The 26,068-nt window shown below is 27.9% G+C and overlaps 1 long non-coding RNA gene across 1 annotated transcript; it reads left to right on the top strand.

The window, feature by feature from the left end:
- The first annotated feature begins 10,663 nt into the window (after positions 1–10,663).
- Positions 10,664–22,001, top strand: LOC113377623. The gene is made up of 3 exons (XR_003367107.1): positions 10,664–10,888; positions 15,877–16,087; positions 21,898–22,001. It is a non-coding gene; the product is annotated as an uncharacterized LOC113377623 (long non-coding RNA).
- Positions 22,002–26,068: the final 4,067 nt, after the last annotated feature.

The raw sequence follows: 26,068 nt of genomic DNA on the forward strand, positions 1-26,068 counted from the left end.
TTACACTGCTTAGACAATATTTTCAAACCATAGTGTTGAAGAAATCGTTTTGTTAAAGACTCAAAGATCAGACTATTACATTTTATAATTTATAAATAACTTTTAATAAGAGAGATATAATGCTAAGACACGAAACACGAAACTTTAATTTTTCATAAAAAAGCTGAAATAATTCAAACACAAATAAACCAAGAATATCTTTGCTAATGCTGTATATTATGAAGAGATTTAAAAATAATTATAAAAACAATAAGTAATGCGCAATATTTTTTTGTTTAAAGTGCAATACAATAGTCATACTATGTCATTTTTTAATTATTAGAAAATAAGTAACTAAACATAAGCAATAATATTTCACATTTAAGCCCTATGATATGATCATATTTGAAATTTGACTAAAAATGTAAAATTTTTTAAAAAATCTTATTTGTATAAGGCAAAAATGTAATGCAATTTTATTAGTAAGAACTTTATATAAAATTTTGCAAATTTGAATGCAATACAAAATATATATTAAAGAGAATAATAAATGAATTAATTATTCCAATATGCAATATTAGTTTTTTGATTGAAAAATTATTATCCTTTCACGTATTATTATATGTAAAAGTTCACGTATCATTATTTGCAAAATTTAATTTAATTTAAAAGCTAATCATTTTTTATTAAATATTGATCTTCTTTGCAAGTAAATTGTATACAAATTATTATAATAAATAATATACAAGCTTACAATAATATTATTATGGCAAAACCTTACACATTTTGTATTTATATATATATTTTTGAAGATAGCTATGAGATTTTATGGGGAGTTATTATAATTAAACACAATTATTATTATTGTGTTTAATAGTACCAACTTAAATTTTATAAAAAAAATCTCATATTTGGGGCATTTCTACCACCTGATATATTTTACAAAATATTTTTGATGATGACAAAGAACTGCCTATGAATGCAATCGATTATTACTCATTTTTCATACACTCAATCAAAAGTTAAACTCTTGAATATAGTAAATATTACAGTATATCGATGCTATATTTTTATTTCACAGTAATTTTTTAAATATGAAAATACATTGCTGGTGATCCAGTTTTTTGAATATAACTTACAGATGATTTTTACAGACCTAATATGCAAGTTTTGCATTTGGTTTATGGCACATTGCTCGAATTCGAATAAATGCTTCACACATTTCTTCTTTATTCTACAATATTGGTGAATTTAGAATAACTACGTGTCTTTATCAACCTGAAAAAATAAGCCAGAAATTATTTATCACAAATATCACTTAGGTAAGAATGACCCTTTCCACTCAGATGCCGCCGAAATACGTATTAATTCTGCAATTTGCGAGTGGAGAGATATAAGCAGAATCATTCAATAAGAAACCCAAACTTTAAAAAAGTCTTCTGAAAAACAAGGCTAAGTAATTTCTCCGAGAAAAATCAATGAAGATACAAAGTGTATTCAACTGTTATCTGTGGATGACAAGTTTACTCGTCATAGAGAAGTGGCAGATTTTGAGTATTAGCAAGTATACTCGTCATGCGTATAAATCTGTTGTGATAATTGCCTATTTAGATAGAAAAAAAACACAACTAGTGGTGCATTGCATCGTGCCTTGAGCCAAATTGCTGGAACTTTCCGTGCCGTAATGATACATTCAAGGAATGAAAATAATCAATAATCCAAAAAATGTTCAACAATTAATCCTAGATAATATGGGAATATAATAAATTCATAACGATTAATAACAATTATTTTACATAATTTTAAATTAAGGGATATCTCATTGGAGATATTCATTGGATCTTTGAAGACATAAATTATCTTGAAAAATAATGTATATTTTGATTGACAATAAATATATGTATACCAAAATAATATATATTATTTAATAATTTATTATTAATACTGTAAATTTATAAGAGCTCAATTGGTCGACGAATGAATTCTACAAACAAGAAATATGCTTACTACAAAAAATAAACCTAATCGTGTCGAGATGAATTGAAAGCATTCGAAGACCTTATCTCATAAAAAATCATGATAAAATTTTATTTAAGTGAATTATTTTTTTTAAATTCAACTTTTTTGAAAATTCTCTAATATTTCGAAAATTTAAAAATAAATCGAAAATTCGATTTTTTTGAAAATTAGCGATTTAAAGTTGATTTTTTTTGAAAATTTCTATAAAATACCTTTCATTTTGATATGCATATTTTTTGTTATAATTAATGGTGAATGACTATGATGATTAATTAATTAATAATGAATCACTGATAATGATCATTTTTGACCATCAAATGTAATTTTTAAAAATTTTTTTCCGAGATCTCCGAAACCGTTTGACCTGCCTTCCCAAAAATTTAGTCAATTTTTCATTTCATCTATCATATAAAAGTAAAATGTTTTTTGAATTACCCCAATCAGACGCTCCGTTCTCTCAAAAACTAAATTGCCATTTTTGCCAACGGCTGCTTTTTCAAAAACTCAGCATGTCTTCCCTGTATTTTCTAAGCTATGCCTAATGTTCAGAAACCTTACAAACGGAAATATATTTGAAATTTAAAAAAAAAAAATTTGCGATTATTATAACTTACCCTACAAGAACTTAGAAATATAAATTTACAATTTTCAAGATATTTAAGATATTTTAAAAATTTTCCGGTATAAAATAAATAGTTGTATTTAAATTAAATAATTAGTGGTATTTTACATCAAAACCACAATAAAATACCATTTTATCTTAATTTTGACAATACAAAGATGAAAATTGAAGGAATGTCTCAAAACCTTTGAGATAGGATCATTTCGCCGGTTATGCGAAAAAGCGAACGTCTCTCAGCAAAGTGGAATGTCTTTGGAATAAAACGAAAGTACAAGATTTAGCTAATCTTACTTATTGTAAGTTCTTTTCTGAAATTGAAAAGAGAAAAGCCTGTTCTAATAATGCGATTTTGGGCTTATGGTGGCAAAATTGATCTTACAAAGAGGTCGCAGTTCATATTCTACTATCCACTCTGAATGTAAAAAAAACGTTTTAAAATCAAATGATATAAATAATTTAATTAGTCACAATATTTTTATAAGTATATTTACACATAATAGTACATGTATAAAAACATATATAACCATCATATTACCATCAATTTGACATAAATTAAAGTCAAAACGTAATTTGTAATTTTTACTCGATGTTTAACATGCCTTTTGAAGGTTTACAGATATATATATATATATATATATATATATATATATATATATATATATAACTACTTGCAATCACGAATTTTGTGCTTCTAACAAATTCATTTCATCGCATATTAGTAACGGTTAACTCAGCGTTTATCATCAAGCAATTTTTTCGAATAGTTTCGTGAATTTGCTGCATGTAATTTAGATAAATATTCTTGATTCAAAAAAGTTTAACTTGAAATATTTTTGTTAAAATATTCGAAAATATCGTGACTATATATTTTATTTAATGTGGGAATGAGATTGAGACTATTTCGGCTATATGTAAATATACAAGCTTTTTGCATCTTTGTAGTGATAAATCAAAATATATAATGCTAATAATATATATGTAAAAATGTATATATATATATATATATATATATATATATATTGGAAAAATTAAAGATTAACTTCTAAATCTTTGCCTTTTATTTGATGTATGCCCTTGAAGAACTTACTCATATTTCTCAACATCAAAATTAACTACCTTAACATATATATATATATATATATATATATATATATATAATTTATTGGATTTTTGAAAAAAAAATTGCATTTGTAAACCTATTTTTGATCCAATCTGTTAAAAGTTTCTGTTCACCTATTAGATTTTATTCTATTCTGTTCATCTATTAGATTTTATTCTAGTCTGTTCATTTATTAGACATCAACTTTATTTTATTATATTATATTAAGTTTTCTCCTGTTGAACTCTCCGAAAAATAACAAGTTTATTAAAATTTAAATTTTATTTGAAATTTTTTTTATGAATAATACAAAAATACAATTTATTTTTATTATTTGATGCAAATTTCAAAATGCTACAATGGATTTCGTCTAATATTTGTTTAAAGAACGGAAAATTCCAGCAATGTGCTTTAGGTCATGCTCCATTAGTTTTATTTTTCTATATTCTGTTGTTGTATTGCACATTATTTTAAATGGCATATGAAACATCCAGTAATTTTTAATGATTTTTTCTTTTTAATGGAAAGCATCTTACGCTTTTATAATATAAATTTATGGAAACAGACCAAATGAATTTAAATAATGAAAGAAATCACTTTTTACCTTTGCAATATTAAAATAAATTGATATAGATTTGAATAATAGATTCTTAAGTTAAAGTTACAAACTATAATTTGTTAGTGATTAAATGTTTATATATGTATATATAGTAGGCGATTCCTAATATGTATATTTTTGAATTTTTTTGCTCCCAGGGACTCCAATGCTAACCAATTGACAAAAAAATTCTCTGAAAGTTTTACCTTTTAATATTAACTTTAAGATAGTCCGCACTTCAAGCAAAACGTTTTTTATGAATGTAATATTTTTTTTATAACAAGTGAATCAAAATTTTGATAATAACATTATATTTTCTTCGTTTGTTCATAAATAAAAAAAAATTACAAAAAAATTGTATAAAGCTTACTCAGGAAGGAGAACAAAGAAACTTTGATTGGAGTGAGGACTAGTTAGAGTTAATATTAAGAGCTAAAAATGTCAATTTTTTTTTAAACATTTCGGAAGTTCTCAGAGTAAAGAAGTTCAAAAATATCCATTTCAAGGTCCATCCTAATGTATATAAATTAATTGCTGTTTTTGTTGTTTGAAATTTTAACTTTCCGAAGAAAAATTTTTAATTTTCGCTAAAAAATGCGATTTGCTAATTTTATGTTTTTGCGACATAACTCATGATATGTTTGGTAACATTTTTCTGAATTTGAAAATAAGTATGTAGTTTACCGTCACAATTTTGAAAAATGCTTAATCTCAATTGTTACTAAGTCGTTTATTTACGCATATCGGAATGTTCATGCAACTTTGCTAAAGACAAACTGGCACTTACACTTAGTGGTTTGTTTGTTGTAATAATTTCTAAAAAATATTAATACTTATAATATTATCAATTATTATTCCAAAACATCAATATAATTACACCTAAAAAGTTAAATAATTTTTTCATTTGATGGAGTGGACTTGACAAAAATAAGACCATAATACATATACGTGTGTGTGTGTTTGTGTGTGTTTAATCAAAAACATTACGTGTGCTTAATATCACGCACGTGAATTATTAATACGCGATGATGGCCACATATGCATATAAAGAGGCTCTAAAGCACAATATGCCCTCTGGGTAAAACGGTCCATCTAATTATTCCGAAACTATTTGCTTATACTCTATTACTGTATATACTTTGCTCGAACGAGAGCTTCATTTACTATGCTCTGTTTATATTAATGAAAAAATATCTCATTATTGATCTAATAACAATTATTATAATCGATTATATGATTATTATTCGTTTTTTATTAGTTCAAAAACTGATTTAAATAATGAAATGAATATTATGACATTATACAAAATGAACGTCAATTCATGAATATGTAAATGAGAAAGTACACTCGTATGATTATATATATATATATATATATATATATATATATATATTACAATTATTTATTACACGTTTCGACACTTGATGTGTGTCATCATTCACCAGGAAAATTACAAAAAAAAACATAAAATGACGATCAAAACTGAAAAATCAATTTTTCAGACACTTTCAGTTTTGATCACCATACGATTAACTTCCTATTTCTGCTGAGGATTTATGTTTTTTTCTTTAGTTTTTATTTTAATTATTTATTAGTTATGTGTGTTTTTATTTTTCATGTTTTACTTGGTTTGACTGTTAATGCATCAAAATATTTTATGTTTTTCTCTTCACTCTAAAAGTTCTAAAATATTCTTTAAGTCTAAAAATCGATTATTTAAAAAATGTTCAGTGGTGTTACCTTTTAATAACATACAGAAACTAGTGGCCTGATGCATTGAGGCAAATTGCTGGAACTGCCTATACCGAAGTTTAAATTGCATAAAAGCATTAACATTTCTTGAAAATTTTGAAAAATGTGTATTTGAAAATCTTGATTTATTTTTGTAAATTCTAATTTTTTTAAAGCGATCAAGCTGCGGTTCAGTTAAAATTCATTGTTTCCATGTTTCTTTAAAATAGCTGGACCTGCATACTAATGAACACGTTTCTCAATCAATAAGAATCGAATGCTTTTTGAATCATTCAAATCGCTTGAACCACGATCTCAAAATAGACGACGACAAAAAATTGTATCCGCACATAGGTAAGCACAAACACACACACACACTTCCATTTTTTTTAAGTGTGTCAAAATGTTCAGAAAGTGTTAAAACGTTAAGATATGCAAACATTTTCATTTTCGGGAAGTTAATACAACATATGTATTAAACTCAAATATTTGTATTTGTATCATTTGTATATCTTTGTCTTATTTTGTTTCCATTATATATTTTACATCATACATATTTTCACATACAAAAAAAACGATTTTCAAATACAACGTAGCTTTTACATTAATTCTTGGAGATAGTGTTATAGATTTGTGTGTAACACAAAGCTTGATATATATGAGGAGTGCATCACATGCAAATCAGGTTCAGTTCCAGTTATAGCATCAGAATTTCATCGTACTTTACACACACACACACACACACGCATATATATATATATATATATATATATATATATATACGAGTAATTGTGGAGTAATTGCATAAAGATAGAAATTTTAAATGAGCATCATATTGTATTTTTATACCAGCTTATATTTGGACGTGTCCTATACCAGTAAGTTATTGCGAAGAATCATTTTATGCGTTTTGGAAACTTCTAATTATTTTGGAGAATATGTATTGAAACGTATTTACGTTTGGGGTATTATATTGTATGTGTGTGAATATAATATTTCGACGCATCTTCAAAAGAGCATGTCAAATGAATTGTATCAAAATAACATTCGATTTATATGGACTGTGCGAAAGCCCTTTTTGGCTTCTTTTGATCGATTTATTTTTTGGATCGGAGGATGAAATGTAAAAATTGTTATGTGTTTAAAAATTTAGTCAATTAAATAAATGAAATTCAGAGTATTTTACATTCTTATCAAATTATTAGATTTTTATAGAGATTTGTACAATTTTAAGTATTGTTTCAAAATTATTTGGATTTCATAACATTACTGATATCTTTCGAAACTTACTTTTATAGTTCAAATGAAGCCTAGATATTTCAAATAAAAATTTGAATCGCCTGTCATCAAGCTAATTTCCTTACATAAAAAATGCACACTAAATGCACACTAATATGAGCTATATTGTCTACGAGATTAATATTATTGAAATTTATTGCACTTAAAAAAATCTGATTTGTTTATGCAATTACCTTCATAAAATAATTTTCATGCCGGAGAATATATTTCATTTTATTTGCCGGAGATTTTGTATTTGATTTTTATTCAAATAATTGTTCAAACTTTATAAAAATAAATACGATGAATTTTCAATAAATTTCATGTTCTTAAAAATGCTTAACAATTTTTACTACAAATTAAAATATATTGTTATTATTAAATAATAAAAAATATTCTACATTCAAACAACTTAAATTTTATTTTTTAATATTTAAAAATATGCCAGAATTTTTTTCTAATTTTGGACAAGAATCAGAATTAGCAGTCCTATGAGTTGTCGTAATGATTCTTATTTTTAACATTTTTTAAAAGGCACCTCCATGTTTGGTCTCTCTATATTTGATATACTTACATTATTAAAATTTATGATTTATGTTATTAATTCCTTTTTCTGAAATTAACTTATTTTTGGGCTAATTATACTTGATTATAAGGTCAATAAACCTATGAATAAAAATAACTTATTTTCATGGCAATAACTTGAATATTTTATAAAAGTTGTATATATAATATTACGAGTTTTAGATATAGTTTTTCATACACATTCTTTTGAACTTTCTAATTTGATTTGTAAAACTCTAAATTTATTGCCCAATAATAAACAAGTAGGTGTGAAAATATTTAACAGCGAAATAAATCTTCCATTTGTAAAAAAATATGTATTATTTTACTTTTATTAAATTTTGTGGTTAAGTTTTGACTAATAGGCAACTAGAATAAATAGATTTATGAAATAAAATAAAAACTGTAAAGCATTAATGAATATCTACAGTAGGTATCGTGTTACAAATTATTTTCATTAGCATTAGTGTTATGGTTGTTGTGCAATATGAGAACCTATAATCGTATAGTCAAAGTATTTCCTCTTCACCTACATATTTATAAATAATTATTATTATCTCATTACCTAAATTCATTTTTAAAATTAACTACTTTCTAATTTTAATAACCGACATATATATTATTATACGCACGACACTTGTTGCCTAATGAACACAAAATAATAATCGTATGTTATTAATATGATCATTTTAATAAAAAGATCTATTGCATATTGTTAATTTGCAATTTCATAATTGGAAAATTGTTTTGAATTTAACGTGATTGAAGATTTAATGAAAGTTTCATAACAGAGTTATTATAATTAGTCTTTAAGAATAATTTGTGGTTTTATATAAAATACATAAATTCAAGTCAAGGTACAGAAGGTAAATATATTTTTTAAGAATATTCTTTGTTTAGAAATTAAAAATTGCAATAATGTACACTTGGTAGTTGTTTCTCAATATTGAATATGAATTATGGAGAAACGAGTGAATAGTTTTATAAAATTAGACAATAGTAATTGAGTTGCATGATATACATCTTCATCGAAGGAGATGTCATTCGAATTTCGAGTAAAATATGATAAATAATATTCTAATAAATATACTGAGAAGAATAATCAGACAGAATGTCTGCAATTTAATAATCTAATCACTTTCATTAATATCTGTAATTCAAAACAAATGTTTTAACTCTAAACCTACCAGTAGCGGTCAAAATGACCGTTTTATATTCATGTGAATTTCAAATATCAATTTTATCATTAGTTTCATCCGTTTAATATTTTCTTTAAAAAAACATGTTTTTTGTAAATTGTCTTACAATGATACTTATTTTATATATGTATTTTGAATGGTTTTTTAATGGGCTCGCCAAAGCACTCATCTCAGCAAACTACACCAAAAGATTAAAAAGGAAAACCCCTTTGGACCTAACTGGCATTCCAAATCAATCTAGATTCTAATCTTTTCTTAAATTAGGAGAGATTGCAACTGTGCACTCTCTCAAGCATTCAATAGTTTATTTTGCAGACAGCTTCTTTGTTATTTTGTTATTCATAAAATTTACCTAATGTCCATTGGACAGATGTAAATTATATCCAAAATAATAAAAAAAAATTGAATGGTTTTGAATAATTTAAATAGGTTGATCGGTTGAAACATTGTATCCACACAAAACACGTACATACACACACATGAATCCGGCTTTTCTAAGGTATGCCAAATAAATGTTCAGGTGTCCAAAATAAATGTCCACTTTTGATTTTTCTGTGATTACTAGTAAGTTGGACTCGCCCGTAGGTAAGCGGTTAAGAGCGATGGGACTTGTTTCAGAGGCCCTGGGTTCGATACCCACTTCGAGCAGCCTTTTGTCAGGCAACAGTGACAACGATTTTCATTTGGAAATATAAATAGCAATGTGAAAATAGCCCTCATTCGGCATTGTTGCACCATACTTGCCCTATTACAGAGATTGTAATAAAAATTTATCGTACAGAGATGTGACAACTGTTTGGGTTGCCATCTGTATTAAAACAAACGTAGTTTGTAAGATATTAATTATAACAGGTCATAGAACCCATAAGTTCTGATCGCTGTTCAAATAAAAAATATAAAAAATGAAAAAAAAATTAAAAAACTATTAACCTAGCGGATATTAAAAATATCATAAAAATAATATTTTATAATAAATATTATTTACTAATAAATAATAATATTAATAAAAAATATTATTTATTAATAACCTACCTTATGGAAAGTTAAAAATATCATAAAAATAATATTTTATAATAAATAAAATTATAGCAGTATTACCAAAAATGTTGATGAAAAATTTTGCACTTATATTATGAAAAAATGGTTCTGCCGATCGTGGAGTAAAATTAATCAAAGTGTCCATATAGAGCAATCAAATGGCTTTTATTAAAAGGGGAAATCGTATTTCCTGGTGAAAAGTACATTTGTGATTATAACTAAAATTGCATCTTTTTATAATATATATGTATGTGTGTATGTATGTATGTATGTATGTATGTAAGCGTTGTCTGAACAAATAACGGTACCAAAACAAATAATAAACATTGCACGTATTTTGTTAAATTCAAATTTCGTACCTTTTCATAGTATTCCCAGATGCAGTAAAATATTAAATGTTTTTATTGGTAGTCGAACAATGCAAATAGTTTATTTTAACTATAAGGGGTAACCCTGAGTTGTGGAATTTATAAGGAAAGAGTAAGATTGTTTAGTCGTAAATCGGCTTTTGGTGCTACTCGATCGGTGAATGCATCTATATCGTAGAACACTTTATTCGTTTACGTAAAAAACATTTGTCCTTTAGGCGATTATTTTAAATGTTTTGGTTGTGAATCAATTATTTGTCTCTACCTTGCTGGAATTAATGATTCCGCAAAGAAATGATTAAGACTTATAAATTGTTTTTGATGAGGTGGACATTGGGTGTATTTTGTTCGGACATTATATGTCGCAAGAAAGATGAAGTCGATGTGTAAAAGGTAGTTTTTTTAATACTTCTAATTTTATGATACAGTGTATAAGAATTGTTATTATATAATATGTTATAACAAATCCGAACTGATTTCAAATATCTGGGCATAAAATTGTTTCGGGTGGATTGAGACTTCATAAGTGCTAAAGCTATTTGATATATGGAGCCCCTCAAAATTCCTATACAATATTTATTACCAATTTATCAATTTTAGGTGAAACCCCTATGCTATATATTGTAAGTTTCGTGTAAATTTTCTAGGTCTTCGATGTGTATGTTAAATTATATTCATTCTCGGGGCGTACGGGGTTTTCAGAAGTAACAAGAGCTCGCACTAGTATTGCATAATATATCATTATTTTTTGCAATTGCTGTACACGTTTCTGAAAACCTATATGCAAATAAAAAATTCCAAGTAAAATGTTGCATGTAATATGCACATTGATTTATTTTTACTATTATTTTAACAATAAAATCTAATTGGTTAATAAATATAAGATAACTATGTGTAAGTGCAAAAACTAAGATTTGATTTCTATCAAACAATTTTTCAATTTTCAAAATCGAGTCAAGTTTTTTTTGCAAAAATGAGGACAAAAATATTCGTACTTCTCTGAATTCTAAAGAAAGAGATTTACTGATTATGGCGCAAACCTAATCCAGGTTCCTCCTCATTGAGTTTCTTTGAATGATTCTAATTTTTTGAAATCGGTTCGGCCTTTTTTGAGTAAATATTGTCGACCATGATCTTTATCATCAAAAAAAGCTTCATAAAAGTCAGCTAAATTTCTACAATTTCGAAGATACGGCCTGGCCTATCGTTTTCAATAACTAATGAGTGTGATTCCCTTTCAATATATTTGAATTTTTTTAAAAGCTTGGCCGATGGTTGTTTCAAATTTGGTCAAGCTTGAAAACCTTAAATTCATAGTTAAACAAATAGTCTTATAATTCCAGAAAACTAGAGGTTATTATGTTATTATTTTTGACTGTGTATGGCAACCATGTGAATTACAAAATGTCAAATGTCAACTATATAATTTACTGTTATGTCGTCGAAATCGAGAATCACGATGCCCAAAAAGGCTGCACCGATTTCAAAAATTGCATCTCGACGAGGAGTTGATCAATTTTGCAAGATAAAACGTGCAAAATTTTTCTTTCGAGTTTACCACGCCAAAAATACTGAACCGATATTGAAAATTCAAAAACTGTTCGGAGAATCAGTGTGGTATTGTTCTGATTACTTTTAGGTAAAGATCGCCCGGATTGTTTCTTCGGAAATAACTATTGAAAATTTTGATTATTGATTTTAATAAAAAAAAATTGTATGATGAAGTCTTAGCGAACATGCTGCAATATTACAAGCCTACAAAAGGTGATTTAATTAATAATCATTAAATTTTGGAATTATAGGTGTAGGAATAATCGTGTAGTATAATTAATACAATTACAGATTAAATAAGTTTGTTCGAAAACAATAATTGAATATGACATTGAATAGATTTTAGCGAAAAGCAAAAAAATTATTTACGAATTACAGTTAAAAATTTTGTCGTCACTATTTCAAAAGTTTCTATCGATCAAGTCTGTTATTTACACATATAGGAGAAGTTCATGTAACTTGCCTTAAGAAAAAATGTCACTTACATCCAGTTTATAAATAAGAAATAAACATTTGCATAATGCAACTGCCTTTCATGAGTCTTCCACTTGCACTTCAAGTAATGTTTATCACGTCTTCCTTAGGTATCCCACTCGGGTTACGGGTTAAACTAATAATAAGAGTAGATAAATGTTACTCGAACAATAAATTTAATAGTTAATCAACTGTCTGGAATAATCCCAGACGTGGATTATCGCAAATAATCGTTAACCGTCTTTGGCGTGCATCAGAAGAATTTCGTTATGTTCGCCTTTTACATAATGTTTACGATATTGGCTCGGAGCTCGCGCCGTCAAAGGCGAGCATGCGGCCGATCTGAAACCGAGGTGAATGCCAGGGTTACTTTCACCTGCCAATGTAACATTATTTGATCGTGAACTTGTCCTTCTGGTTATGCAATAGAATAAAAGTGAAACACCGCTGAATAAAAGGAAATGTGTCACACTGATATGCGTGGACATATGGAACGCGTTCGTTCTCAAACTGAGGAGCGCGCTCGCAATTGCAAGGCAAGTGTTTAGGCGTTTAGCGAATTTCATTACAATTTCTTGTTGAATTTGTTTAATAGACAGTCTATTAACGTCAGTTAACATTTCAATTAATTAGCCCTATGCAAGGTTAAGATTCGTTACAATAATAAAAGTTTACACAGATATTACAAAAACGATTCTTTTAAATCTAATATTGCGACGGGCATGTCCAACATGCTCATTGAACTCAGCAACATACTGATTGAAAAAGGTACGGATATCAAATTGCAGTATAAAAACTAATATAATTGTAAAACATTGAATAGTTATAGAATAAAGAACAAAGAATTTACAATTATGTAAATAATAAAATGAATATATAAAAATCAGTATGATGCAGAATTAAAAATATGTATAATTGGTAAATCAGGATGATGTAAAATATTGAATGCATCAAGATATCTAGTAGAAATATATGTAAAATGAAAAAATATACGATTACCTAAAAAAAGCTCACTGATTGTGAGAATTTTTACCTCAGTTGTAGGGATCGCGACAATACCAACACCCGACCACTTGACCAACTTACGAATGAATTAGTTTGGTCAAAACACGCCATGCCAAACTATATCCTGATCCCTGATTGACTCATACCTGTAATTGAAACTTTATTGATTTTTCTAAATATTTTGTGATTTTTTTTTAAATTGACCCACTTATTTTTTTCCACGTGTTTGATATAATACATACTTTTGTAATCAATTGTGACAGTATGTATATCTAATTTATGAAACAGTGTAATACTTGACGGTAAAAGCCACTATGTAATACCCTTAAAATGAAAACAATATTATATAATGAAATACATATTTTTAAATTAAAAAAAAAACAAAAAAGACGCATGAAAAGCATAATATAATGCAGAAAAATGAAGAATAAGTTGATAACACTAAGTTCTTGTCGAAAATAAAAATTTTCCTTTCACTAAAAATTAATCAAAACGATTTCCAAATGATTTTTTTCAAACATACTTATTTTATACATAATTGTTTAAATCAATTCATTTCGTATTCTAAAAATGTAAATTAAGTATGGACGTCAACTGTAATCAGTTGCTGCCTATCGAATACGGAATGCACAGATGCTTTGGCATCGATTCGAATTGGAAATAAAAATTTAGTGAATTTTAAACTTTAGTGTATTTTTATATTTTAACCGCTATAGCTTATAGGTAGGCCTATAACATTTTACTATTTTATTTCAAACTATATAATATCTCGCCATATCATCACATGGCTCATCAAATCATTTTAAAATGGGTTCAAGAGTGTGGGCTAAAACGCTGCCAAAAAAGTTTACACCCTTCTGCTAATTACAAAAAAAAACGGCTTGGCCGATTGTTGCGCAAATTGACAAAACCTAGTCTTAATCGAGTTAGGCATCAAATAGCTTTCAAATTTTTGAATTCAGTCCTGCCGTTTTTGAATGTCGACAAAAGGTTAAAATCGACCCACATATACAAACACACTCATACGCGTACTTCTGACAAATTTGGTCTCATTCGATTCAGAATGACTTGAAACGTCTAGAAACATTAAATCGCGAAACAGCAAATCGGGAAGTTATTAAAAACTAATGTAACAAGTTTAATACTAAAAGCAGTGGATAAAATAAAAAAAAATGTTTAATATCAAAATTATGTTTTGTAATTGACAATTATTTTTTAAAACTACATACATCTTTTAAAAAATAATTGTCAATAAAATAAAATTGTAAAATCAAATTAAAATTATGAAAGAGAGTTTTAGACGATATGATATTTTGTTCAGTTATCTCAATCTGTAAAAAATAAGTGTAATTTGAAAATAGACAAATGTAAATAAAATTAGTGAAAACAAAAATTTATAAAGAAAGTGAATTAAATTATATCTGCAAAGTTATAGTCAGTTGGTAAAGAATTCATTCATATGAAAATATTTTATTTATATATTATTACCATATTCTAAAATATCGTAAAAATATTGGGCTTGTAAAAATTTTACGACAGAGGTGTGAAATTTACGATTATTCAATTTTCGAATGTGCAAGAGGTAGTATATCAAGTTGTATTTCAAAGCCGTTTTAAGTCATTTAAAATTTAAAAGCCCATTGATCGTTAAATATTAGGTTGTCAAATATCCGCTTTTTTGCTCTTGGATTATAATACAAAAAGGCGGAAGGGAGATATTTGACAACCTAATATATTGTTTTGCTATGAGGATTGAACACAGAAAAAAATTTTGTAGCTTAATTTCTAAAGAATTTTATAAAATTCTGTCTAGTTTTGTTATTAGGGTACATTTTATAACGTAACTAAAGTTTATAGAAAGAACACGAATTACGAGAGAAATTACAAAGGCAGGTCAATGGTGCAAGAGTCCCATTCGTTAACTTCTACTTTCAAAACTTTTCATCATATTTTAGTGTTATTCATTGTCCATTTTTTTCCAATTCTTCTGTTTTTACTTTGGTGTCATCGTAAGCAGGTACTCTTCTCATATTGTGGGTTAAAACCAGTTATTCCTCTATTATTAACCGTGTCCAAGAAAGTATTTTTATCTACAATTCTTAACAATACTATATCATTTTTGACTTTGCCGGGTATTTTTATTATTCCATCTCTTCCTGCACCACACTTTCAAACTATCATACAAATTTTCGTCAGCCTTCCTAATACATCTGTAGGACACTGAAATGAGAAATAATATTTGTTTTATATATAATAATGATTAATCACTGCCAAAGAAAATAAGAGAATTGTTTACAAATTTGAAATGAGATTTTGCATTATACTATATTATAGTTAAATTTAATTTTCAGAATCAGGATACCCGATTCACCTAGGATTATCACTGGACCAAATTGATTCTCCATAAAAATGCTATAAAATTATCATCCTAAGAAAATTGCATTAATTTCTGGAGACAATGATGAAATAATATTCTCTCTTCTGAATCATAAGCACAAAGAGATAATCTGGGAAAAGTTTTAAAGATTTTCAAATATTGACAATGGATATTGGATATAAAAGGTATGCTTTACATAGAACAATATTTTTCTATGTTAAAATTATATAAATGGTTTCATTTAAATGGTTTCATTTTAAATAGATGTTTCTCGAGTTGTTAGAAATTTAATTTCTTGATTAATAATTATTTGACAAGTCAAATAGTATTTCATACCCGGACGTTCAATCACTTCATTTACACATGCTAAGTAGCACTATTCATTTTATTGAAAAAGTACTTACTAAGTACTATCAAAAATTTGCTAATGTTCCATAATCGATTAGGCGCGCAAATATTAAAAAAAGTGTGCGCCTAAGAATCCCACGCGATTGAAGTAAATCTTATTTGCTACTGTACAAAGTAGCAAATTTAAGTTAAGTAAAAATAAATACATCGTGTAACAATTTTGAATACTGTTTATTAGTATATGCCATATTATATACTATATGATAACACTCGTGATGCACACATCTATTAGTGTCATTATACACATTTATATAATGATAAATTATAAATTAAATATATATAATAGCATTAAAAATATGTATAATATTTAAAAACAATAATGTAATTAAAGTCATACTTCAAATATGACATGCTCGGTTTGTCATTGTAATTAGCATTTAGAAATGAAGTAATTGCTGATTAATAAATTCTATAATATTCGTTCACACAGTGAATTGTGTTAAACGACGTCTAAAGACATATTGTTTTTGCAACTTCACTCATCATGTAAATGTGTTTGAAAAACTTCATGTAATTAAAATTATCATACATTCATTGTATTTGTTTTTACTTTTTCGCTGTCGATATAATCTTATTCTTTGAACAGTAGTAATATCTGTCTTGCCTAAAAAATATTTTGTATTTTAATAACTTCAAAGATTTATAGAAACTACGAATAATATAGAAATAATTTCTAATCAATAAACTCACGTTTAATTTTTTTTACTATTAATTTTTTTTATCATTTTCAAGGAACAGGGTAAAATATTCTTTTGATTCAGGTATTTTTCATTAAAACAAGATTTGTACTACAATGTAACTTTAAAATGTTTATTTATCTATGCCGATTTCCTTGTTGATATCGGTACGCATACAACGACAGATCTCTATTCACATACGCGACGACTGATCACAAGCGACCCGTATAGAAATGATATCATCGAGAGCGAATGACGAATTATTGGCACTCGACTCTGTCGTAACGCACTTTCGTTGCATTTGTAAGTACTAGGATTTACACCCTACTCGCGCCTAAAGAAGTTTTACTCCAAAATATTTAAATACTATTATATAAGTTTTACTAATACTTAGATCTTAAATCTTCCTGTAAAATACAATATACGCAATGGATATTGAGTAGGTAAAAGAAAGATTTTTGAGAGATTATATATTTATTTTATTAGTATGTTTATTAAAATATTGGATTATTTTGTTAAAGTGATATCCTTGCTAATAATAAATCAAAGTAGAATATGCCAGAACAATTTCGAAAATATTTTAGAAAAATGATAATTTATTCTAAATATTGTTCATTAATATTTATTATTGGGATTAATGTATGTTGTGTTTGGATACTTTGGATGTTCATCAACCCATGTTAAGTTCAGTGGCCACTATGTTGTTAAGATTTGAAATGAATTATATACTTGTATAATTATTATATTATGGTAGCAAATAAAAGACCAATGCCATTTGATCTGACATTGAACCCTGCGTTTAAAATATATTATTAATATTTAATTTAAAACATTTTTTGGTTAGTCCCTTTTCTATCAAGTTATCCTTTTGTTTCCAATTAATTTGTGATATACTGTTCATTCTGTGAATATTTTAATTTATTAAATGAATGAGGATAATAATATTTGATAGTGTTACTTGAAAGATTTGTTTGAAATCGGTTATACACTTCTTGCAAAATATGTTCCAAAATATTTCCGCACTAATTAAAATCTCATTTCAAATAATGAAACAGATTTCAGAATTGAGATTTTGTTAAATTGTTTGATTTGCATATTTCTGGAAAATGTGTTGTCATATTTAAAAAAAAAAACGTGATATAATAATTTAGTTAAATAGTGTCCAATATGCGTCTTTAAAACAACGGTTGTTTCTTTTTATTTCTCCTAGAGTTTGATTTATACTTCCTAACACATTTTATGCTAATGAAGTTATAGTGCCAGAGTTTATTTTATTAAAACTGTATGTAAATGTTTCATTAGAATTATTTTCGCTAACACATAAAATATTCGGCTTTGGTAGCTTGGATTTCGTTCTTTATCTTCAATATGCGTTTTCAAAATTAACTACTGCTTGACAACATTAATATTAGGACCACCACTGAGCGGCCTGATATGCCCTTTCTTTTATATGTTATTCAAAAAAAATTACTAGATGTCATATTTTATAGACAGTTGTAATTACTAAATGAAATATAAAAAAAACTTCAATATGTGAAAGATCGCTATGTTTACTATATAGGCATTACATTGATTTTATGAAACAATTCCTTGAGATGTGTGATTACTACATAAATAATTTATACACAGACTTATAATATTTATTATTGATAATAACAATTGTTAACATTGCATATGTAAGCAAATTATAAGTCAATTACTGGAAGTGCATTAAAGTCGTTGTTGAATAAGTTTTCGAATTGTTTTGAAATTTTACAAATTTGCAAAATCTTGATTTGTTTTGTGTAACAAATTTATGAGTTCAAGAATCTTAATGAATTTAATCATTTTTATTGCACTTTCAAAGGTGAAAATGAAGTTCACTAGAGTGTTTCGTTGATCAGATGATCACTTCAAGTGATTTTGGACATCTTAAGCGATTATTTAATGTGTCAACTGAGTTGGACTTTTCAATCTGATTCTTTTAAAATCAATATATTATTAGAAATGATTAAATATAATTATTCATCATAACTTTTTTATGATCAGCCGCTTTTAATTAATTCCCACACGACCATAATATTTGCAATTTGTATTAGCTTCTAAGTTTTTAAATATGATTTAAATTTTTCTATAGTGTACTTATTCTCTAATACGCATAAATTGATAACTTAATATTTTAGCTATTTTCTTACAAAAGCTCTCGGATCACATTTTTGCTATATACTGTCTGTTAAATGTCTCTAATTCCATCATCAAATTGTAAAATAATTGTATTCATAAATTGGTACTGAAGCGATAGTAAGGTAACACTAAATTTAAATTTAATCAAATGCATAAGTCAAAACTAGCGTAATTTATTGACTAAAATAATGATAAAATACCGCAAACTAACAAGTTTATCATATTCCATTATTAGTGAATATTTACATAAATTTTAATGAGTTTGCGCTCGCAAACAGAATTTGTATAAAAAATAGCTTTAGGAATCGCGTTATTAGTAGCAAATAACAGTACTAAAGCCATTATTAAGTCTGCACACCGAATGGATCGAAATCAATGGGATTGTCATTGCATTTTAATTACCAAACACCAAATTAAAATTTTATGATTTATGCAAAATACATTCCAAGCCATTAGAAAGAGTATTAATTAAATCCCACTTAGAAATTTTTTTATACACAATTTGTAAGTTTTTATCAGTAATTTATGACGACACTGCTGAAGAAAATATATTGGAATAATAGTTTGTATAAATAAGATTTGACGCCAAGAATTTATTGATAGAAAACATATATTTGCACCATAGGTAAAGTCAAGACCTTATATGGAAAGAATTTGTTTCTATCTACTTGATATATTATTCAATTTTTATGTAATATGATTTTTATAATTTAACTGAAAATCATTGAAATATTTCATATTGCTTAATTATGAATTTATTTAGTTCAACACCATAGATAGTTTTAATATTTGATGCTAATTTTGGCTTATCATAACATCATTTTACGCCATTACACATCATTTGATCTTCCTTTTAAATAAAGTACATTATTTAAATCAATATTATATAATTTGCAATAATAAGCTTCATCTTATACCACTATAAATTATAAGAGTAAACATGTTTTTGAAGTAATGGTAACTGTTTTGTTCAGATTTGTTTAATCAGATTAAAGCATGAAAGTTCCAAGTTGGTGCTCACATTTTTTTAGTTACAAATAAAAACACTAGTGATGTATTATGTTCTATGATACATTTTTGAAACTTCCTAAAAGGTTCCCTAAGAATATCTACAGAAAAAATTCTAATTCGCAATTATTCATAAAATTTTTTGCAAAAGATATAAAAACTGAACCAATTCAAAGTTTTGGAAATGATTCGTTTATATAACTTTAAAATAGTATACAAATATAAGATCAAAATATCACAAATATGTTATACCGTTAAAAATGATCGATTATTGAATGGTGTTATTAAACTTTTTAGTAATTTTGGTTGGGTCAAAGTTCGAAAGTTGTTACGTTTTTCATTAATATAGTAAAACATGTATATGTAAAATATTCAATAAAACTATGCAAGTGCTTGAAAACATGCTGAAAATAAATTCAGATATTTTGAAAATTAGTTTTACTAACTATTTTATATATAAATCATAATACATTTAAAATAGCACCTTTGTATCTTTCAAAGTCCTATGACTCTTTTAAAATATATAGAGAAACTAATGATGCACAATATCGTGCGTAATTTAAATATTTTGGAAAATGGTGAAAAAAAATTTTTTTTCATAAGAATTTTTTGAAAACATTGCATTTTTTACGGAAATCGAAGCGCTTGAGCGTCTTGTTGCAGTCTAACAATTAAACATTATAAATCTTGATACGGTACTCATAAACAAAATTTGTACTTATTATTAAAATCTCTATAAAATAGCTGATATTAATTTGATGTGCATATCTCTAATAGTCTTTTTTGACCGCCAAATAGCATTTCATAACTGGATCTCCTAAAAATTTAATTAATTCTTCATTCTGTCAATACAAGTTTTTTTTTCTTTTTTTGTCAATCAAAACTTTATTCAAGATCAATACAAGTGAAATGTTTTTTAAATCATTTAAATCGAACGCTCCGTCCTCTCAAAAAGTAAATTACCAATTTTTTGCACATCTTCGAAACGCCTGAACCTGCCTTTGCTAAAAACTAATCAATCCGCATATTTCCCCGTTAATACTAATCGAATATTTTTTTAATCATTCAAGGCTTCTTGTCATATAAAATTTCGAAGTACTTTGCTTTGGGTTTTTCTTGACACCCTTTACAGTCCTCGATCTTCTTAGTAATCGAGGACTGACGACGACATGATGGGTTGCTGAAGACAAAAAGAACGCATGGGTTATTCCCATTTCTTATGATGACTTTCAAAATAAATCTGCCCACTCATATCATCATTTCTTGGATTTTTGCAAGTACAATTTTGTTATTTTTTTAAGCATTCGCGACTGCTAATATGAATTCGAATCCAAATTTCGTATGCGAATATATAATACATAATATAATTTATTCTCAGAGAAAATAAAAACCTGAATCTATAGTATGGCAAGTATCCAATTACCGAAAGATTTGATACTACTATTCTAGTTATTTATGGCTTTTTCCTTGAAGCAATTAACTGAAACTGTTGGTTTTGTAAAAATATTAGATAAATAATATTAATAAACACACACACACACACACACACATATATGTATATATATATATATATATATATATATATATATATATATATATCGGGTTTTTAACGTATTGAGAGAACAATGTTCTGAGCTACTTGGCATTTCTGAATCAAAATTATTTATTTCAAGCTTATTATCCTGTGGGATAAGTTATAATAATCGCAAAAACCAAAAATGAAAATTTTTACGTTTCAGAGGTTTCTGACCATTTTGGCATCCCTTAAAACACATGGATGTGTGTGTATGTATGTGCGAATAAGATTTTTCGTCATCGATTTCGAGAACACGGATCAACCAAATTGAATAATTCAAAAAACATTCGATTCTCATTGATAAGGAGACGTACTGATTAGTTTTTGGCAAAAACAGGTGCAGCGGTTTCGAAGATATACGGGCCAAAATGTAAGTCAATGTAAAAATGGTAAGTCAATTTTTGAGAGAACAGAGCATCCGATTTGTATGATTCAAAAAACATTGTATTTGTACTGACGAAGTGAAGAATTAGTGAAATTTTTGGAAACAAATTTTGTTTGCATTTCAATGGATTGTGTACCAATGTTTATCCATTATACTGCGACGCGGCGCCCAAGCGCTTCAATATTTCGTTTCGACGCAGCTAACATAATGCTTTAAAGAAAAGTTCAAAATTTTCAAAATATTTCGAAGAATTAAAAAATTAATTTTTTTCAAAAAGGCAATTTTTGTTCAAAAATTTTTAAAACCCCAAAGATCAATTTTTTCAAAGTTTTTAGAAAAAATGGATCACTATGATCAGTTGCGTTCGAGCCCTCGACCTCGAACGCATGATCAAAAACATTAATTTTTGGTACGGAAAGTTCCAGCAATTTGCCTTAAGGCACGATGCCATGCACCACTAGTAATTTTTGGTACGCGAAGTTTCAGCAATTTTTCTTAAGGCACGATGCCATGCACCACCAGTTAATTGAATTTTGTGTATTAAGTACATTGGCATGTGTGTAAGCCTATCGCGTGGGTGTGTGTTTGTAAACATTCATCATATTCATAGAACGATGTTGTACCAGGCGCGCGTGTGCGTGCGATGTAAGAGTAAATTATTTGTGCGCAAGAAGGCGAGAAGAGTGACCGCCAAGAGTGAACCCCAAGTTCGAGAGCGACGGCGACGCACATAGTTTATTAAACCGAAACTTTATTGCTATTTCTAAATATGATATCGTAAATAGATCATTATCTCGCCGTAGAGAGGAGCCGTGTTGTATAAATTGCGACACTTCAGAGTCATCGTCCGCCAGAGGAAATTCTACACGCTACAAAATTAACAACCGGAACTGGTTATTGCTCACACACACGTGTATTGGGAGAGAACAACAGCGTCCATCTGGGCCTACCGTTCGCCGTTTGTCTTTGCAGACGCGTACCTTGTTGCTGCCTTTTGCAGTGCCTATCTTGTTTCCCTTCTTCAACTTCGTCTACTTGTTCTTCTTGCCTTCTTGCCTTCTTGACTTCTTGCATTCTAGTCTTTTTGCCTTCCTCCCTTTCTACCTTCCCGCCTTTTGCCATCTCGACTAATGACGATTATAAAGATTATTTTGCTTAAAACAGTTTTAATAATATTTTCAACTTGTTTTTGATTACAGGGTTTAAATTTTGAGTGTGAACAGAACTATAGATTAATGGGCTTGTTCGTAGGTATACCTTATATTTGCCACTAATAGGTAAGTGGCTAAAACGATCGACTAGACCTGAATCAGAAGTCGTGGGTTCGATCCTACTTCGAGGAGCTTGTACTCAAGCAGCGGTGATAAACGGTTTTTACTTGGAAATATAGATTGCAATATGTTTCTAAGTTAAATGAAAGTAGCCCTTACCCGACTACTGCATTAATCAATATTTGCCCTATTACAAAAATTGTAATAATAATCTATCACACAGAGATAGAGCAACTGTTTGGGTTGCGATCTGTATAATCGACCAGTTTTAAGTGTAGTATTAAATCAAAATTGCACAGCAGCTTATAGGACCACGTTTTGGTTGCTGTTTAAAATAATATATACATCAAATTCTTATAATTTATGAACATGAATATTACTGAAAACAATATGCATTTTGAATCAGAATCGTCAACTTTGTAAAATAGTTGTATGCATAGATAAGGAAAATGGTTGTATGCATATATTTATTGTATTTTGGTGTACATATATACTGTCAACTAAATACCTAGAATTGCTCATTTAAAGAGAAGGTGCCGTGCATTTTTTTACTAAATTATTGACTCAACCGTTCCTAATATTGGTGTAAAGTTACCATCGTTGGTCAACTAGTTTATTATTTGCATTCAATTACGTCAGTTAACTATAGGCGTGTTCGGCTATTTTTACAAATATATTGATAAAAGGCTTTGTTTTAAATTTTGTGTTTTGAACATTTGTGTGCCAAATCATTGAATATGATACATGAAGTCTACGGTTGAGTGTGCTTTATCAAACACCTAGTTTATGAGTGGTGTAAGGCATAGGATCGAGAAGTCGTAGAAGATCTTAATCGTCTATCAACGTCTTCAATTGATGAAAATGTGGCCAAAGTCAAAGAAATAGTACAGAAAAACTGTCGTTCAGGCTCTAGGATGTTAGTTTTAGATCTTAGCGAACTTAACGGATCAATTACACTATCAAATTGGGTATGAAACGCTTTGCTGTTTGACACGTTCCACGAGTGTTAAATTTTTTTCTGAGTGCTGGAGATATGCAGAAGTGAATTTGGACTAAAGCGTATCATAAAATGTGATCAAACGTGGTTGAATAAATTTGGAGTGCAGCTCTGTCAACCGGCAGCTAAATGGCGCTGATCAGATTAGACAAAACTAAAACTTTATCTTTTGACGACGTTGAAGTCGGCCAAAAGTTGAAGTCATACTGCTGATTTTATTTGATTATGGTGATGTTGTGTACCCAAAAATAGTTGCTAATAGGATAAATAAAGAATATTATTTCAAAGTTATGGATCATTTTAGAGATATTGTGCATAGCAAATGTCTCAATTCGTGGAAAGGAAACTAACGGATCTTGGGTCATGATAAGGCACTGCCGCATAAGATTCTGAAATATTGAAAAATCATGGAACAACCATCATATTAACTCACGAGATCTACACCCCTGTAAATTATTTCCATTTCAAAAACTTTAATTGCCACTCGTCGGACACCTCTTTGGGTTGCTAGATGACTCTAAAAAAATCGCCGAACGAGCTGAAGGCGATCCTTTGAAAGGTACTTCGACGATGGGATTAATTGCTAGCATTTGTTCATTACTCCGAATAATGCCTTTTCAAAGACGATAAAATAAGCTTTAATGATTGAGCAATTATTTTGCGTTTTATGGAACAATTTCCGATACTTAGTTGACAGGATGTATACTTTAGATTTTTTGTTCGACGCTGAAACATATCTCGAGATTTGTTCAAGCAAATTGTGGAAGTAAAATAATCAACACTTGTTTACTATTTACTCTGTACTGTATGTGTGTCATTATTTAGCAAGTTGTTAAAAGTTGTACAATTTAGCAGTTTACTAAATATGTAGAATAATTTGTACAAAAATATATACATACAATAAAAAAAAAACACAAAAGAAATGATCATTTTTCTGTAATTATTAAACCTTGAACACAAACCTCGATTTTTTATTGAACCTTGATTACAACTCGAGGGTTCTATTGGATGAAACTGTTGTCCCACCTGTATATGATGATTTTTGTTATTTCAATATTTAAAATAATGATAAATTAGTGATACAGCAATGACTGAAAAGGTATATTTTTACTTAATTTCTTCTTTTACTACTTTCTTAAGCACAGAAAGTGGTCGAAAACATATTGTTATTTATATTTCCATGTGATGCCAACCGATGTCACTACTACTTGACATCAGGCTGGTCGATGCAGGTATCAAGCCGGAAACTGACTTGAATTCCATAGCCAACGACCCATGGGCGAGTCGAACACAAAACATAGAACTAAAATACATTATACACAAAATACAATGATGTAGTTGGTTATCATTTCTTAAACTAATTATTGCATATATTCATATATGCTTACAAATATATATATATATATATATATATATATATATATATATATAACAATAAATTGTAGTCTGCCCGAAGGCAGATCCATGATATGAGAGTACAACAAAATCAATGATTATTTTTCCTTACCACTAATTAATAATCATTCATTACTTTAAATTCGTTTTTATGAATTTTTCTTTCCAAACTTCTGCTGCCATCCTTCCTGTACTTCGGCTTTCAGTTCTTCGTATTTCCTCTTCTCGCGTAAGTCGTCAATCGTCTGCATTCTTCTTTTTCCAATTCCTTTCAGTCCTTCTATTT

This window comes from Ctenocephalides felis, unplaced genomic scaffold, assembly GCF_003426905.1.
Source record: "Ctenocephalides felis isolate EL2017-DRISC unplaced genomic scaffold, ASM342690v1 CF-g0.4_SCAFFOLD_01886, whole genome shotgun sequence".
In the NCBI taxonomy this organism is placed as follows: Eukaryota; Metazoa; Arthropoda; class Insecta; order Siphonaptera; family Pulicidae; genus Ctenocephalides; species Ctenocephalides felis.